General features: G+C 53.4%; 1 long non-coding RNA gene across 1 annotated transcript in view; it reads left to right on the top strand.

The window, feature by feature from the left end:
* LOC147598499 (uncharacterized) overlaps positions 1 to 14,597 on the top strand; it is a 201,341-nt gene that overhangs the window by 76,932 nt on the left and 109,812 nt on the right. The window lies entirely within an intron of this gene.

The following is a 14,597-nucleotide window of genomic DNA, read 5'->3' as shown; positions in this document are numbered from 1 at the left end:
CATACGGACAAAAGGGCTTTTTGCTCCTGGAAACTGCTTCCTTTTTTATTTGTGCAATCATCACATGCATCGATTTGATCAGTTCAGAAGAAGCTGTAAAGGGATTGATGAGCTGAACCCCCTCTTGGCCAAGAGAAATAGCTTTACCATGACCCCTCTGAGCTTTCTTTTCTCTCACCAAACCCCAACAAGTCTTGGGACGTTCAACGGAGGGAGCGGGGATGGAGGGATTCACAGTGGGTCCATGCGAAGAGTTTTTAAGCTTGAGCTGCAGCATTTTGGTTTCAAAGGGTGTATAAATTCTTTTCACGGGCAGAGAATCACCGTGCGATCTCACACACAGTCTCATCCTTTTCGTGTTGCAGAGGGGTTTTGTGCGTCTGTACCTTTTCGGGGCGGTGTTGCTGATGTTCCCACAGAGGTTCCCGTGCTTCCCTGACTTTTCACTGTGCTTAATACTGGTGCTGAGTAGGGCTGACTTGCAGGTGCTCTGCAGCATGCTGACAGTTAAGAGGAATTTGTTGGGAGACATTGGACATCTTGAGACTATTCTCTTTTCATGCTGCGAAGTTATTTCTGCCATGTCAGGATGTGCAAGTACAGAGAGAGAAGGGCCACGTTCAGACTTGCCATCTGTTTCCAAAAATAAAACAACACATTTGGAGTGAAGGATAGTTTTTGTGATCATTGTTGGCAGGGTAGTACTCTGAGGAAGACCAGGGATGGGTGCTGGATTGATTGGCGCGTGGACAGTACAGGTGCATCTCCAGAACAGGCAGCACAGGAAGCTACAAGCCCTCAAAATGAGGGCTGGCACTCCCTGATGAACCATCACCCCTTCCACGGCTGTTCCCAGTGCCGTGATCGAGCTCTGCTCTCCTTTGCCACCAATCACGCGGTTGCCACCGTATTAACACTAAAACCCTGGTAGACTAGAAGCAAGCTGATGATGACATTTATTGAACGTAAAAGGGAATTGCTTCATCTGCTTGACTGAATTATGTCTCACTACTTGGCCAGATGGGACACAAGAGCACCTGCCTGCCTCTCCCAGTTGCAGCAGGACCTGTCCCACAGGGCTCCCAGAGACCTCTGAGATGTTTCATGGACTTTAAGATCAGGAGAAACATGCTGGTACTGGAGAAAGCCTCGTCCTCCTTACAGGATGAGCAAGCCATGGAAAACCAGACCAAGCCTCAGGGAGTCTGTATATTGATCAGGATGAAGGCAGTGGGTACTTGAAACTATTTCTAACTCACTGTAGGAAGTGATGCCAGAGTATTGCAGAGGCTGTATGTAGAACTTTGAGATGTTCCACAGCCTTCTGGTGGCCAGCAGCAGACCTAGCAGGACAACATGAGGTGGTCAGCACCATGTGTCTCCAGAGCAAGGCAATGCATCTGCCTGTGGTGGTGGTGTGATGTTCTGCTTGAAGTCCCGTTGCACTGGTTTTTCTTCCCACCATCTCTCGGTAAATCCAAGCAGGTGATTGTCCCGCAGTAACCATTAAAGACTTTCAGACAAGCACCACTGTAAATGTTCCAGCATCTGCAAGGGCTGACCAAAAAGAGAATACAGTGATTAACTTAATTGATGGTTTATCCATCTTATTAATTGTTTCCTACTTAACAGGCTCAGCTTTTCTCCCATACACACTGGGTTAAAATCAGGACTCATTCCACTGAAGTGTCAGAGGATTTGGAACCATCAAGTCAGGCTTAGTATTAAGTTTTTACCAGTATACTTTGTTCTTCTACCTCCAAAGAGCCTGGAAACATGTGGCTAGATCTCTGGCATCCTTACCTTCAATTAACCTTAAAATGTCAAGTTTCACACAAAGTTGTTTCTTTACTGGCCGCTGCCAAGATGATTTCTGTTGACTTTGTCTAGAGAGCTCAAGCCTGCACTTAAGCAAACAGCCCTTTCGGAGTGGAGAAAAGCAGGGAGGACGGAGCATGCTGCCTAGCTCTTCACCCCCCGTCACGACACTCTTGAGATTCAGTGCTAAATGAGATGTAAGAGCTGACCGTCTTCACCCACCTCTTGTTGCAGGGTGCAGTACCTGGGAAGGAGCAGCTGTGCAGCAGGTACCAGGGGGTTGAGCCTGCTCAGCTAAAACCTCACTGGCAAACCCAGCCTTGGTGACTCAGTGCTCACCTTAGCAAGGCCTGAATCTCACTGCAAGTGCCTGTGGGAAATGCATCTGGATACTTTATGAAAATCCGTGCATCACTATCTTCCTATTTTATTGTTCAGTACTCGGTGAAACTGGGAAACAGAAGCTGTCCTATGTGATTGGGGGATGTGTTTCCCTATCTACTGTCCTTTCTTCTTTACTCTAATGAAAGCGATGGGAAGGAGGATTCCAAAAGATGGGGCATAAGGATTAAAGTTTAGTTTTTCCTGGATTTTCCAAGGGGCTGGTATCCCAGGGCAGAGTCCCCATGCTGCTCACCTGATGCTGAGATCAAAGCTTGAGAAGAAAGGGTTTGCTCTCAGCACACTGAAGAACAATGCCCTGATGCTCCCAGCATGGCCAGCAAACAGAGGAGGCACTTTCTTTCCCAACATACCAAGAAGCCTCACTTTTCAGTCTGTAGAGCCAATGGCTACCAAGTTTCCACCAATGTAATGGATTATTCTGCTTTAGTCTGATCTGGATAAGAAACAGCAACTGAGATGAGCTTTAGCCAGCTGACAAGGTACAACAGGTCTAAGAATGTGACAGGCGTTTGTCTGATGCTTAATGGTCTTCACTGAGCAGCCTGATGGGTAACGCACTTAAGCAGGTGAATCCTTTGCAGGGCACCACAACCAAGGTCCCTGGTTCTGCGTTCCAAAGTTGGTATCTGGAGGGTGAGCTTAAAAAGGGGAGAGGGCTCCTCTCAGCCCTGGATCCTTTGTGATACACTGTGGATCTCTAACCCTTATGTCCTTTGTCCCCACTATAGCAGGGAGATCAACAGAGACAGAAAGTGATGGTAAGGAACACCCAGAGTGCAGGAACTTCTTGGTTAGTGCAGAAATGAGGGTTGTTCCCATGCCACATTCCATGGAAAAAGTGGAAGGCTTGACAGCCACACCCTTTATTCTTTGGCAAAAAGGCTGTGTCCTTGTGATACTGCCCAGCCTTGCCAGCCCCTCTGGCCTCGAGGCTATTCATGCAACTGGGGAATGCATCAGGACAAGGCAGGAGTTCAGGGATGCAGGCTCCCTCCCATGCGAGGAGGGGCTGAGCAAGCACTGGTCCTTACCTGGAAAAATCAGGTGATCGGAGGGGCCACAGGAGACCCTGGGTCAGCGGGGACAGTGTGACAGCTTTCTCTTTGCAAACACAAGATATTTTCCCTCCTCCACCTCTATCTCCAGCAATACCTAGGAGAGTGTCTGTCCCAGACTAAGGGAGGACACCAAAACAACCTCCTGGCAAGGACACAGCACTTCTTTCCTGAAGAGAGCAGAAAACTCTCTTCCTTTAGCCATTGGATTTTGTTCTGCAATGTCATAACCCAAGTTGTATTTTTACTGAAGAAAGTCGAGTTGAAGGGAGACAAATTTCTCTGTTGTACTCGAGAAAGTGGAAGGGTAGACACAGCTACAAGACCCTTCTCACATCAGCAGTGTTTGCTGGTGGCTGCATACACCTCTAGCATCTTTGCCAAACTCTAACCCTGCCACAGCGTAAGGCTTTCCCTTCCTTTTTGGTGCCACACCAGCCACAGTGCTGTGTTTTTGAATTCAGGTGGAGCTGGTGGAACACCTTAAACCTATCAGAACATCTCAGCATGTGCCATCCTCAACAAGCAAAAGGAGACGCGTTGTCTTTCCTCTCTTTGCCAGGAGCATACTGTCAGCACCTCAGCAAACCCGGGAAGTAACTCAGAGCAAAGACAAGCATCTGCTGAATGGCATCACCTCTTCTTGCATGGCACTTCTGAACTTTCCAGCTAGGTATTGCCATGATCTGCCGTGCCTTTTTTTTTCCCCACCAAAGTGACCCAGAACAGAATTGTTCCCAGGCAGTGCCAGTTGTTAATGTCCTGGTATGAAATACCGTAGATTTCCACCCCCATCCCCAGAATTAGGTACCCAGGCAGCAGTACCCATCATACTAAGTCAACCAGTTCTTGCAGATGAGATTTTACTGCTAAGGGCTGCAGAAGAAGTGCTAGCAGACCATAGTGGAAATTGAATTTGGGCACTGGGCGGAGGACAGCTGTCTTCCTTGAAGCTGCTTTGGGATTCAGCAGATGATCCGTCTACATCTTCTTCCTCTGGAAGAATTAAGCAAAGAGTTAAACCTTACAATCACAGTAGGCTTCTTAGAGCTGAATTAGCTGATTGCACAAGTTAGGATGGTATATTAAGTATCTAATAAGTAAATTACACTATTTTATTTATTCTGCCCCTTCTAGCTATGCAGAATTAGTCCCTTCAGCACAGTTTTTATTGCTTAAACATTCACCACCACTCCTCCTGAGCTACATTGTCCAGAAGAATTCGTCTGAGGCAGGTTTTTTCATTGCATTGTTGTCAGCTGTGCTCCATGGTAGGCCATATTCCTCTTCCCTTTAACGATCCCCTCGTTTGCAGGGCTGCTGCACACCAGTGCACACCTACAGACTGGTGCAGAGAGGCAAACGCTGGGTCAGGGTGAAGCTGCCAGGTCTGCATCCCGTCTGGCCCCGTCCCCTCCACAACCTCCGCTCACCCCTGGCTTTGCCCACTCATTTCCTACGGCTGGAAGGATCAGGGACCTAAACCGTAGCAGCTTTGCGGTATTAACCAGAAGGTTAATAGCAGAAGGCAAATCAGGCTACAATTAACAGTGACATTGGCCAGGCAGTTTCTTTCTGCATCACCTGCAAGGGGAGTTTTGCCGCATGCAATGAAATACCTGTGAGAGAGGGGCACAGCCAGAGCGGCAGCATCAGGAGCTGCCAGGCTGCTGTGCATGACAGCGCAGAAAGTCAAGCAAGCAGGTGTAAAAAGCCCCAGGGAAGTAGGAATACCATCAGCCTTGGGACACCAGAGCACTTGCATTTTTTTATGACAGAGAAGCCCAGAGGCAATAAGTGTGAGATGGATAGTGCTGATCAAGGCGGGAGGTTGGGAAGAATTTGTGCAGAGATGCCTCACAATCAGCTTACGTGGGTCAGAACCACATTTTGTACTTAGGCTCCCGAGTCCCAACTTCCCCAGCTTAAAACAAAAAAAAAAATAAAAGAGAGACCTCATTTAGTGATCTAATGAGTCAAATATGCACGAAGCGCAAAGGCTGGTTCATCCATCACTTGGGAGAAGGTAGGAGGATTAACTAGGTCATTAAAAAAAATCCTTTTGGCAAGAAGAGAGAGGATTGCAGAGCAGCCCAGGTAGGCAGTGATGAACTCGTACCTCCAAGGCCTCATCCCCTGCAGACGGGGGCACAAACACTTTGGGACAGCAGTGCCACGTACCTGGCTCGTTCCCTTGCCGTGGGCAGGAGCGGAAGAGACGGCCCCAGGTGGGAACACGACATGCTCAGTTCTGCAGAGATTTCAGCACTGCCAGTGCCGTGGATTCGAGTTGGGCGCGTGCAAAATAAACATACCAAGCGAAGCTGGCAGCCCCACGGGCTTGGGCGCCCAAGCCGCCATCCCACACACATCCCCATGGCCACGTGGGATTTTAACACAACTCTTGGGAAGAGCAAGCAGAAGAAGGCAGGGCTGCAGCCTCAGCAATTCTCCAGTGCAAGGTTTTTTCCCTGCCACAGAGAGCTACTTACAGCTAATCCCCCCTCTTTCACCAGCTCCAGCCCAGCTATGGGCTGTCTCTGTGTGCTTCCTTGCATGATTAAGTCAGAGCTTGGGGCTCCCCTCTGCAGAGACCACAGCCCCCTCCCAGGGCTGCATTGCACTCCCCAAGCACAGAAATGCTCCCCTAACCTGCCTTCCTGCACACCCAGTGGAATCTAGGAAATCATCTTTTTATGCAAAAGGGTCCATTTGGGGTGGCAGCACCCACCACTGAGAAGCTGCTGTCCCAGGGTGAGAAGCCCCCCGTATCCCCAGTCTCACCTTCAGGAGGGAGCGGCCACCTCTCCCTCCCTGCTGTCCCCCTCTCCATGCTTGCATGGAGCTACAAGCACCCCAGCAAGGCAACACCCACCAAAACCAGCCCTGAGACCCCCATATAACCTCCCTGCCTCCAGTCCCAGCCTTCACCAAGACCCCAAGCCCCACTGCTGAGACAAAACCCTCTGCAACACACCTACCTACCTACCCACCTACCTACCCACCTACCTACCCACCTACCTACCCACCTACCTACCCACCTACCTACCCACCTACCTACCCACCTACCTACCCACCTACCTACCCACCTACCTACCCACCTACCTACCCACCTACCTACCCACCTACCTACCCACCTACCTACCCACCTACCTACACACCTACCCCAGGGAGAAGAGGAAGGCTGGGAGCATGTCCCAGCTCTTCCAAGCTGCACCTCAGCCCCTTTTATTGGAAACCCCTGCTCCTTCCCCAGCTGCAATCACTTTGGCGCTGCTGGAGCTCCAGTGGCTCTGCCCATCCCCGCTGCGGGCAGAACACAGGGATGGAGATTAGTTGTTTGAAGCAAGCAATGAATTCCTGAGATGTGTAAGATTCATTTGAAGATTAAAACCAGGGAGGCAAGTCAGCTAAAACAAACTGAGTGTTTTCCTGACTCAGTTTATCCTGGGACACAGCCCTTCCCGCGTCCTCAGGGTCATCTCCTGCACATCCCCCTGCTGCTCCCTGAGCGGTCAGTGACACAGGAATTGCCTTGATGAGTCACTTTTTTTGGTTGGTGCTCCCTTTTGGTGGCATGTGGCAGAAGAAGATGCCACTGTCCTGGCAGAACCTTGCGTGTCACCGCCACGTCATTGCTCGTTTTGTTGCTGCCTTGCTCACCAGTGCGGTGCCCCGGGAGGGGACGTTCCTGTAAAAGGAAATCGAGGGAACCCGGGAGCAGGGCACTCAGGGCTGGTCAGGTACTCATGGGATTTAGGTCAGGTGACAGTTTTCCATCAAACTCCTTTCTGACGGAAAATGAGTCAGTCCCAGGAAAAACAACAATTTATTTTCTGAAATATTTTGGGGTTCCACTTGGGTTTTGGAGGAATGTCAACCCAAGGTATTGTGGTTGTTGCAGGCATGGAGTTAACTCTTCCCCGGGCTCCTCCAGCCTCCTCAGGGCTCCTGCGATGCTTTCGAGCATCTCGCGGTGAACAACCAGCACACCTGGCTGCACACGAGCACATCTGGCACTGGCTCAGCTGCCACACCTCTGGTCAAGAGCGCTTGGAGCCCTTGGCCGAGCCAGCTGGTCACAAGCCAGTTCCCAGCAAAGGATGCGATTTCTCCTGGAGGCCAGGGCTGGAGGAAAAGAGGGAGAAGGGCCCTTAGTCTTTGCTGAACTTGCTGCAGCATGTCCACCTCTCTCTTGTACTGGGGACCCCAATGTGGGACACAACACCCAGATGTTGAGCAGAGGGGCAAGATCTGCCCCTTGACCTGCTGGTGATGCAGCTCAGGAGGCTGGTGGCCTTTGCTATGAGAAGACATTGCTTGCCCGTGGTCAACTCGGTCTCCTCCAAGTCCACCCAGGGGACTTGGCACATCCCCTTGACCTTCACCAGGTCTCTCAGCCCATTTCTGCAGCCTGCCCAGGTCCCTCTGGATGGCAGCCTGACCCTCTGGTGCATCAGCCACTCCTCCCTGTTAGGTGTCATCTGACAACTTGCTGAGTGTGTGCCCTGCCCCATCGTCCAGGTGCTTAATTAAGGTGTCAAACAACATTTCTGGAGACTTCTGGTCCACAGGCCTTCAAGCACAGCCTTCATGGCAGCGCCGCTGAGCCCACCCTACCTCCAGAACTTCTTTCTCGCACCCTTCACGTTGAAGCCATTTTTCAAGGCTGGTGCTCACATCCCACCTTGGCTATGAGGCAAATCTATGCCTGTGGGTTCCCCTGATCTTGTGTGTTACTTCAGCTCTGCACAGCTTAGAGTAAGCTGTTACACTGTGCTAAGACAATTAATATTATCCTAATGCCATTTTCCCCAAAGCCAGGGCACTCTGGAGGTGCTCCACTCACCCCAGCGCCTTGACCGTGCAAAATGAAGGACGCGTAAAAATAGCTGCAGAACATTTTGATGTCTCCTCCTTTCTTCTCTGCAAGCGCAGGGGTGAGACAGCCCCGGCGGCCACTTGCTGCGTAACCTGGGCCAGCTAATGACTAATCTGGGAGTATTTTTGGTTGCTCTTAATAATACAGCAGTACTCTTTGAGTTGGAGACTGGCCGTAATTACAAGGAGAGTGTCATTTGTCATCGCCGTCATCTCCTCTCACTGGGGTGTAGCTCCACAGCAGCGTGATGCTAGAGCCCCTTTCACACCCCAGGGTGGTCATTTCTGGGGTTTGCTACGGGATCCCTCAAGAAAATCAATTTTACACCTCTGACCCACCCAGACCTGCTCTGGTGTGTAGGAGAGGCGCGGTTTGATTTGTCTCGGTAATAAAAATGTGTTTTGTTTGCTTCCAGGGCTTTCTCTCGCCTGCTTGCCATCCTCGTGCTGTTGGTCCCTGCCTGCGTGTCTCAGCTGAGATCCTGGGCCACCACTGCGGTGGCTGCTCGTTGCAGGGAGATAGCGTCAGGATGTTGTGGTCTTAGCTCCTGGCAGCAGGGCTTTGGGCTTTAAAACACCAACCCTGCACCCTTTGAGGGTTCAGCACTGGAGGAACATCAGGCCGTGCCTTCGTCCATCTGCGCGTTGCGGCTAAGTCAAGCAGACAGCTTGGTCTGGTTTTCCATGGCTTGCTCATCCTGTAAGGAGGACGAGGCTTTCTCCAGTACCAGCACGTTTCTCCTGATCTTAAAGTCCATGAAACATCTCAAAGGTCTCTGGGAGCCCTGTGGGACACTGGGGACAGGTCCTGCTGCAACTGGGAGAGGCAGGCAGGTGCTCCTGTGTCCTATCTGGCCAAGTAGTGAGACATAATTCAGTCAAGCAGATGAAGCAATTCCCTTTTACGTTCAATAAATGTCATCATCAGCTTGCTTCTAGTCTACCAGGGTTTTAGTGTTAATACGGTGGCAACAGCGCGTGATTGGTGGCAAAGGAGAGCAGAGCTCTATCACGGCACTGGGAACAGCCGTGGAAGGGGTGATGGTTCATCAGGGAGTGCCAGCCCTCATTTTGATTCCTTCAGTGGTCAGAAAAAAAAAGGAGAGAGAGACATTTTGCCCATTAATCAGAGTTTGCACAGAAGACAAATGAAGGTGGACTGGGTCTGAAGGATCAGCCCCGCTCTGAAGCGACGCACGTCAAAGATGGGCGTGCCCTGAAGGTCACTCAGCCTGGGAGAGCCAGGCCAAAGCCAGCCCAAAGATCTGTTTGTGTCTGGCCGGAGACAAATACTGCCAGCCTGTGGTCCTGGTCTGCGGGTGCACGTCCACCCCTGCTGCCATGCTGTAAATCAGGTTCGCGGATGAATCACCAACTGGTGGGAATTCATCTCCACCACGGAAACGATCTCAAGCACCGCATTTGTCACTGAACCGAAAAATGCGATTAAACTTTCCGATAACGTTTTCATTTTTAATCTTCCCCCTGCTTCCCCGTGCCGCCTGGCCGATATGTGCCGGCCACGCCCCGGCGCGAGGAGCGAGGGGTGGCTGTGGTGGATTTCCAGCCGCACCAGGCACATCCCATCCGGCCTCCTCTTGCTTAATTACCCAGCGTTAATCTCTCCCGGTGATTCCCTGGAGAGCAAGGCTGGCTGTAATGGGGGGGGGATCAGTTTGTGCTGCTTGTAGTGAGTCTGGACTGTGGACAAAAGGTGCCATTCCGTGCTCCGAATCGCTCCAGAGAAGGAGCCTGCTGCTCCCCTGCACCCTTGCAACCAGTGCAACTGGTCCCATTCCCAGTCTCGCTAAACATGAGACTATTTTTGAACAAGCTGGTGCAGCTTTCCAGGGTGGGTTGCCTTGTGGGTTGCTGATGAGAACATGCCAGGAGCCCGAATACCACCCCGAAATGTTTGGAGAGAGCAAATCCTGTGCCGTGCGCATGGAAAATCAGCTGAGCCTTACCATGCTCCCGTTTTCCCCGTTAGGGAGATGGGAATACCAGCGGGGACATTAGCGAGCTGTTATGAAAATCACTTAAAGGATGTGAAATACGCGGGATTTTTTCGAGCAGCTGTGGAGGTGCAGGCTGCACCGCCCTGGAACCTTCCTGTCCTGCTGTTCACCGTTCCTGCAATAATTATGGACATGAGAAAAAAAAATCCCCCCCTTGCTTTTCCTCTGCCACCTCACACACACGCCATGTCCGTATCCAGGGCATGCCGTTCCTTTCCTCGCAGCATGTGTGTATTTACCACATCCACAAACCTCGTTACAATATGTTAATTGCAAGAAAGAGAAAAAACAGCACTTGCAGTAGATGCGACAGAGCGCAATGCTTGAGCACGTCTCCTGAGCACGTCTGGGAGAGATGCGCACGGGGAGCCGGGCTGGTGACCTGGCACTGGCACCGCGTCCCTGGGGAAGGATGGGGCTTTCCATCCTCGGCATTCCTCTAATAGGTTACAGGTGCTGGGATTTGGGCTGGAGGCTGCCTGCTGTACGGCTTTGGGTTGGGGACAAGGGGCTCTGGCCACACCTGTGTTGGCCAGGGGATTTTTAAGCAGCATCGCTCATTACCTGTCCCAAAATGGGCAGCCCTGGTGCCATATGCGACGCGGCGGGACGGGCGCCGCGGAGCCAGGTGAGCAGATGGCAGGTAGAGCAGAGCCGCCCTTTCCCGGGCGAGCAGCTTCGGGGGCATGGCAGCGTGCCAGGTGGCAGCGGCCAAATCCGAGCAGGCGTGGGGAGGAGAGGGATGCGGCACAGGCGGTGTTGCAGTGAAGCCCTGCTGCTTGGGAATTCACTCTTTTGTTGCTTCTTAGGGCCCGAGTGATTACGCTTGCATGGGAATAAACCAGAGAGCGGGGAGTCTGGTGCCTCCTGTTTTTTGGGGAACGGTGTTCATGTTCTCCAGCAGCAGCTCGGCCGCAGGGATTTGGTGGTGGTGGTGCGATGGCGGGTGCCAGCTGGGTTTGGCCAGGCTGGCCCACAGCAGACGGGTACTCGCCAACCAAGCGACAAAGGATGGGACCCCGCTGCGACCTCTCTGGCCGCTTCCCCTACTCCCCGCCTCCCTTTCCTCCTGTTTTCCTGCTGCAGGGATTGCGCAGACACCACTTCCATCACGCCCTTCATTATCTCTGCCTCCTGGAACAGAAAACAGGGAAATTTGATTAAAGCCATTCGCAGGCCTGCAGAGGGGACGTTAGCATCCTCGCTGCCGGGCAAGAGCGTCCTGGGCGCTCGCAGGGCTTCACCAGCGCCGCGGGGGCTGTTGCTGCTGGTGCGTCCGCACCGCGTAGCCCAGGCGCGGCGCCCACCAAAGCCCCCAGAAGAGGCACGGTGGGAAGTGACATTTGCCCATGCTGTGTTTTGGGAGCAGCTCAGGTCACGGAGGGATGGGTGTGGGTCAGGAGGAGCCTGCTGGACCTGCGGGTAGGGGTGACTGGGCCAGCGCCCGGTTCACGTCAGGGCTGTTAGCTATCATATGGTTTTCCACTAAAATGGGTTGCTTTGATGCTAATTTGCTTTGACCCATCTGGGCTGACGCGAGCTGATCTTGGAGGTTCAACGGCACTGAAATAGTGGGGGCGGACGGGAGGGACAGCTCTGTCGCTGCGTGTGCAAGGCAAGAGGGGGAAAGCCAGAAGCAAGCTGGGGTGGTCAGATTGACCTTATGGGCACTACTGCACGGGCGAAGACAAGAAGAATCCACCCTGATGTGGTGTTTTGAAGCTGCCTTTGGGCCAGGAGAAGGTGGGCACAATTTCTGCCTCCTACAGGGTTTTTCCCAACATTGTGCTCATGAGTTTCACCTGTCCTGCTCCACTGGGAGGTTGTAAACCGTCTCTCCAGCAATGTCTCAGAACATCACGTGGTGAGAACCACAGCTCTGAACTGTGCAGCTCTCTGTACCTCTTCAAGGGAGCCAAAATTTCCTGTATCCACCCCAGACACCCCATAAAATGTCCCCTTTTGCCATCCCGCAGTATTGGTGCAAGTAAGAGTGGAAAAATAAAGACAGGAAGGCTGACCCTGCCCCAGCTGATGCCAGGGGAGATACCAGGAGCTCCCTGGCTGCAGAGCGTTCCTGGGTCCTGAGACAGGTTGTGCCCTGGGAGGCACTGAAAGCATCGCAGCAGTGCAGGGAGGGAAGGTGCCCCTGGGTGCAGCCCCCCACCCTGCTCCCATGGGCACAGTCCCAGCAGAAGACCCCACCCAGAGGCTTGGGGTTGGCCCCGGTCCCTCAGCCCCATCCCGCTGAACTGAGGTGCTCGGGAGCAGCTGAGCGGAGCTGGAGCTGCTGCTGGGATGGCTCCTGGCGTGTCCCAGCCCAGCCGAGGGGCTCGGCCACCTTCCTCTCCTCACAGCAAGCCTGCGGTACCCAACCTCAGCCCTCACATGGCAGTGGCCAAATTTAGTGGCAGATGCACGTGGGAGCTCTGGAGCATCCTCCCCTCTGCCCATCCCAGGGCTCCCCAGCACAAAGACCCCCCTACCAGCAGCCCAGACCCCCTGTGAGCCCCAAAACGGGGATGTTCCCCCATCGGTCCCTGCCCTCCTGCACCGGCGGGGTCCCTGCGTGACCTGCCCGGGCGCGGGGGTTGACAGACCCAAACCTCATCCCTGGCATGCTGCAAACTCCCCTGGACTGGGAGACACTGGGCTGGGGCTTCACCAGTGCAATGATTTTGATTTTTGAGTGATTTTGAGCTCAAGCCCGGGGCTACGGTGAGCGATGCTGTTCCCACCGATGTCACTCTTGCTTTGTCACCTCCTGGCAGTCTCAGGAGGGTTCCAGTCCCTGAAGCTGCCCATCATCACTCCTCGGTTCTTAAAATTAACCAAGAGCATCCTCGCTCTTCCCCAAACAGCTCCGGGGGCGTTGTGAGTGTGCCCAGGAATCCAAAAAAGCCTGGGAATGTCCTCAGATGGCAGCAAGCAGAGGGGGAGGAGGGGGGCTGCGGTGTGGCCCTGGGCACAGCACAATTTGGGGAGCAAGCAAGCGCTCCCCACCCACTCAGCTTTTGCTCTCCATTAACGCAAATATTTCTTGGCTTTTTCCATTAGATGAGCATTGATTTATTTTTTTTTCTCCTTGTGTTTTCAGAGAGTTGGAAGGAGCACAGCTGAGGCTTGATAATTTTTTTTTTTTTAAGGAATGGTGCTCGGTGAGCGCCCGTGTGCCCAGCGTACCTCGGCACCCCTCCGTGCGCCCAGCGGGCAGCGTGCCCTGCCTGCGCTGAGCATCGCCCGGGAGCTCGCGGGGGAATTGCTATTTCAGGGGTTTGTTTGGGCTGACCGGAATAGCAGCTGCAGCATCCCTTCGCCTTATTTTGGGGGATGATGGACAGCGTGCCTAGAAGCTCCTGGGAACTGCTGACTACCGGAAGATCCCGTCAGTCCTAAAAGAGGCTGTAAAAATCCTGGGAGCACCTTTCTAGCCCCGTGTTGCAGATGGGAAGACTGAGGACAAGGGCTGCGGGGCTGCGATGGAGGAGATGCTTTGCAGGGCCAAGCAGCGAGCGTGCGTTCTCTGATCCTGTTTTAGGACAGTGAAACATGGATGTACGGAAAAGGTCTGGGGGCAATGGGGTTTCAAAGCGAAATCCCAAATGAGCTGCTGTTGTGGAAGAGAGCGGCCGTTGCGGGGCTGTGTCTGTGGGGAGCTTGACCCTCCCAGCACGTCTCTGAGGGTCTGATCTGGATGCAGGACAAGGAGAGTGGGATGGGGAGGATGTGGGTGCCTTCAGGGAGTGTCACTGGGGCTTTTCCTAAGCAGATCTCACATCGTCACAGGGATCAGTGCCTGTGGATTTTTTTATTCCTCCTCAAGAAGCTACAGAGCAGTTAGATCAATCAAGTGTCCTTCAAACCGGGAGCGATGCCGGTGCGGGCAGAGCTTTGGGGGCTCAGCACCGGGCAGGCCCTGGGCAGGCAGCTGGGGTGACTGTAAGGGTGAGCATCACCCCGGGGGTCTGCGGAACCTGGGTGACACCGAGCAGCCAGGCAGTGAGGTCCCTTGGCCACCCCAAGCCTGTCCTGGCTGGGATGGGCTCTTGGCAGGCAAGCTCCTGCTCCGGCTCTGTGCAGCAGCGAGCTGCTGTTTAAACCAACCACAGCCTGGAGCACCCCAAATCCCTAGGGATCCTGAGAGATGGAGGATGCTGGGGGAATGTCAGGGGGATGCCTGGGGGGATGCTAGGGGGATGCCTGGGGGGATGCCTGGGGGGATGTCTGGGGGGATGCCGGGAGGGATGCCAAGGGATGCTGAGGTGATGTTGAGGGGGATGCTGGAGGGATGCTGAGGCCGTGTCCAGGGATGCTGAGGGATGCAAAGGCATGCCAAGGGATGCTGGGCCATGCCAGGAGATGCTGGGAGGATGCTGAGGCCATGCCAGTGGGATGCCGGGAGGATGCTAAGGGATACTGG

This window comes from Chlamydotis macqueenii, chromosome 18, assembly GCF_036417535.1.
Source record: "Chlamydotis macqueenii isolate bChlMac1 chromosome 18, bChlMac1.mat, whole genome shotgun sequence".
Classification (NCBI taxonomy): Eukaryota; Metazoa; Chordata; class Aves; order Otidiformes; family Otididae; genus Chlamydotis; species Chlamydotis macqueenii.
This window is presented reverse-complemented; position numbering and strand designations above follow the sequence as displayed.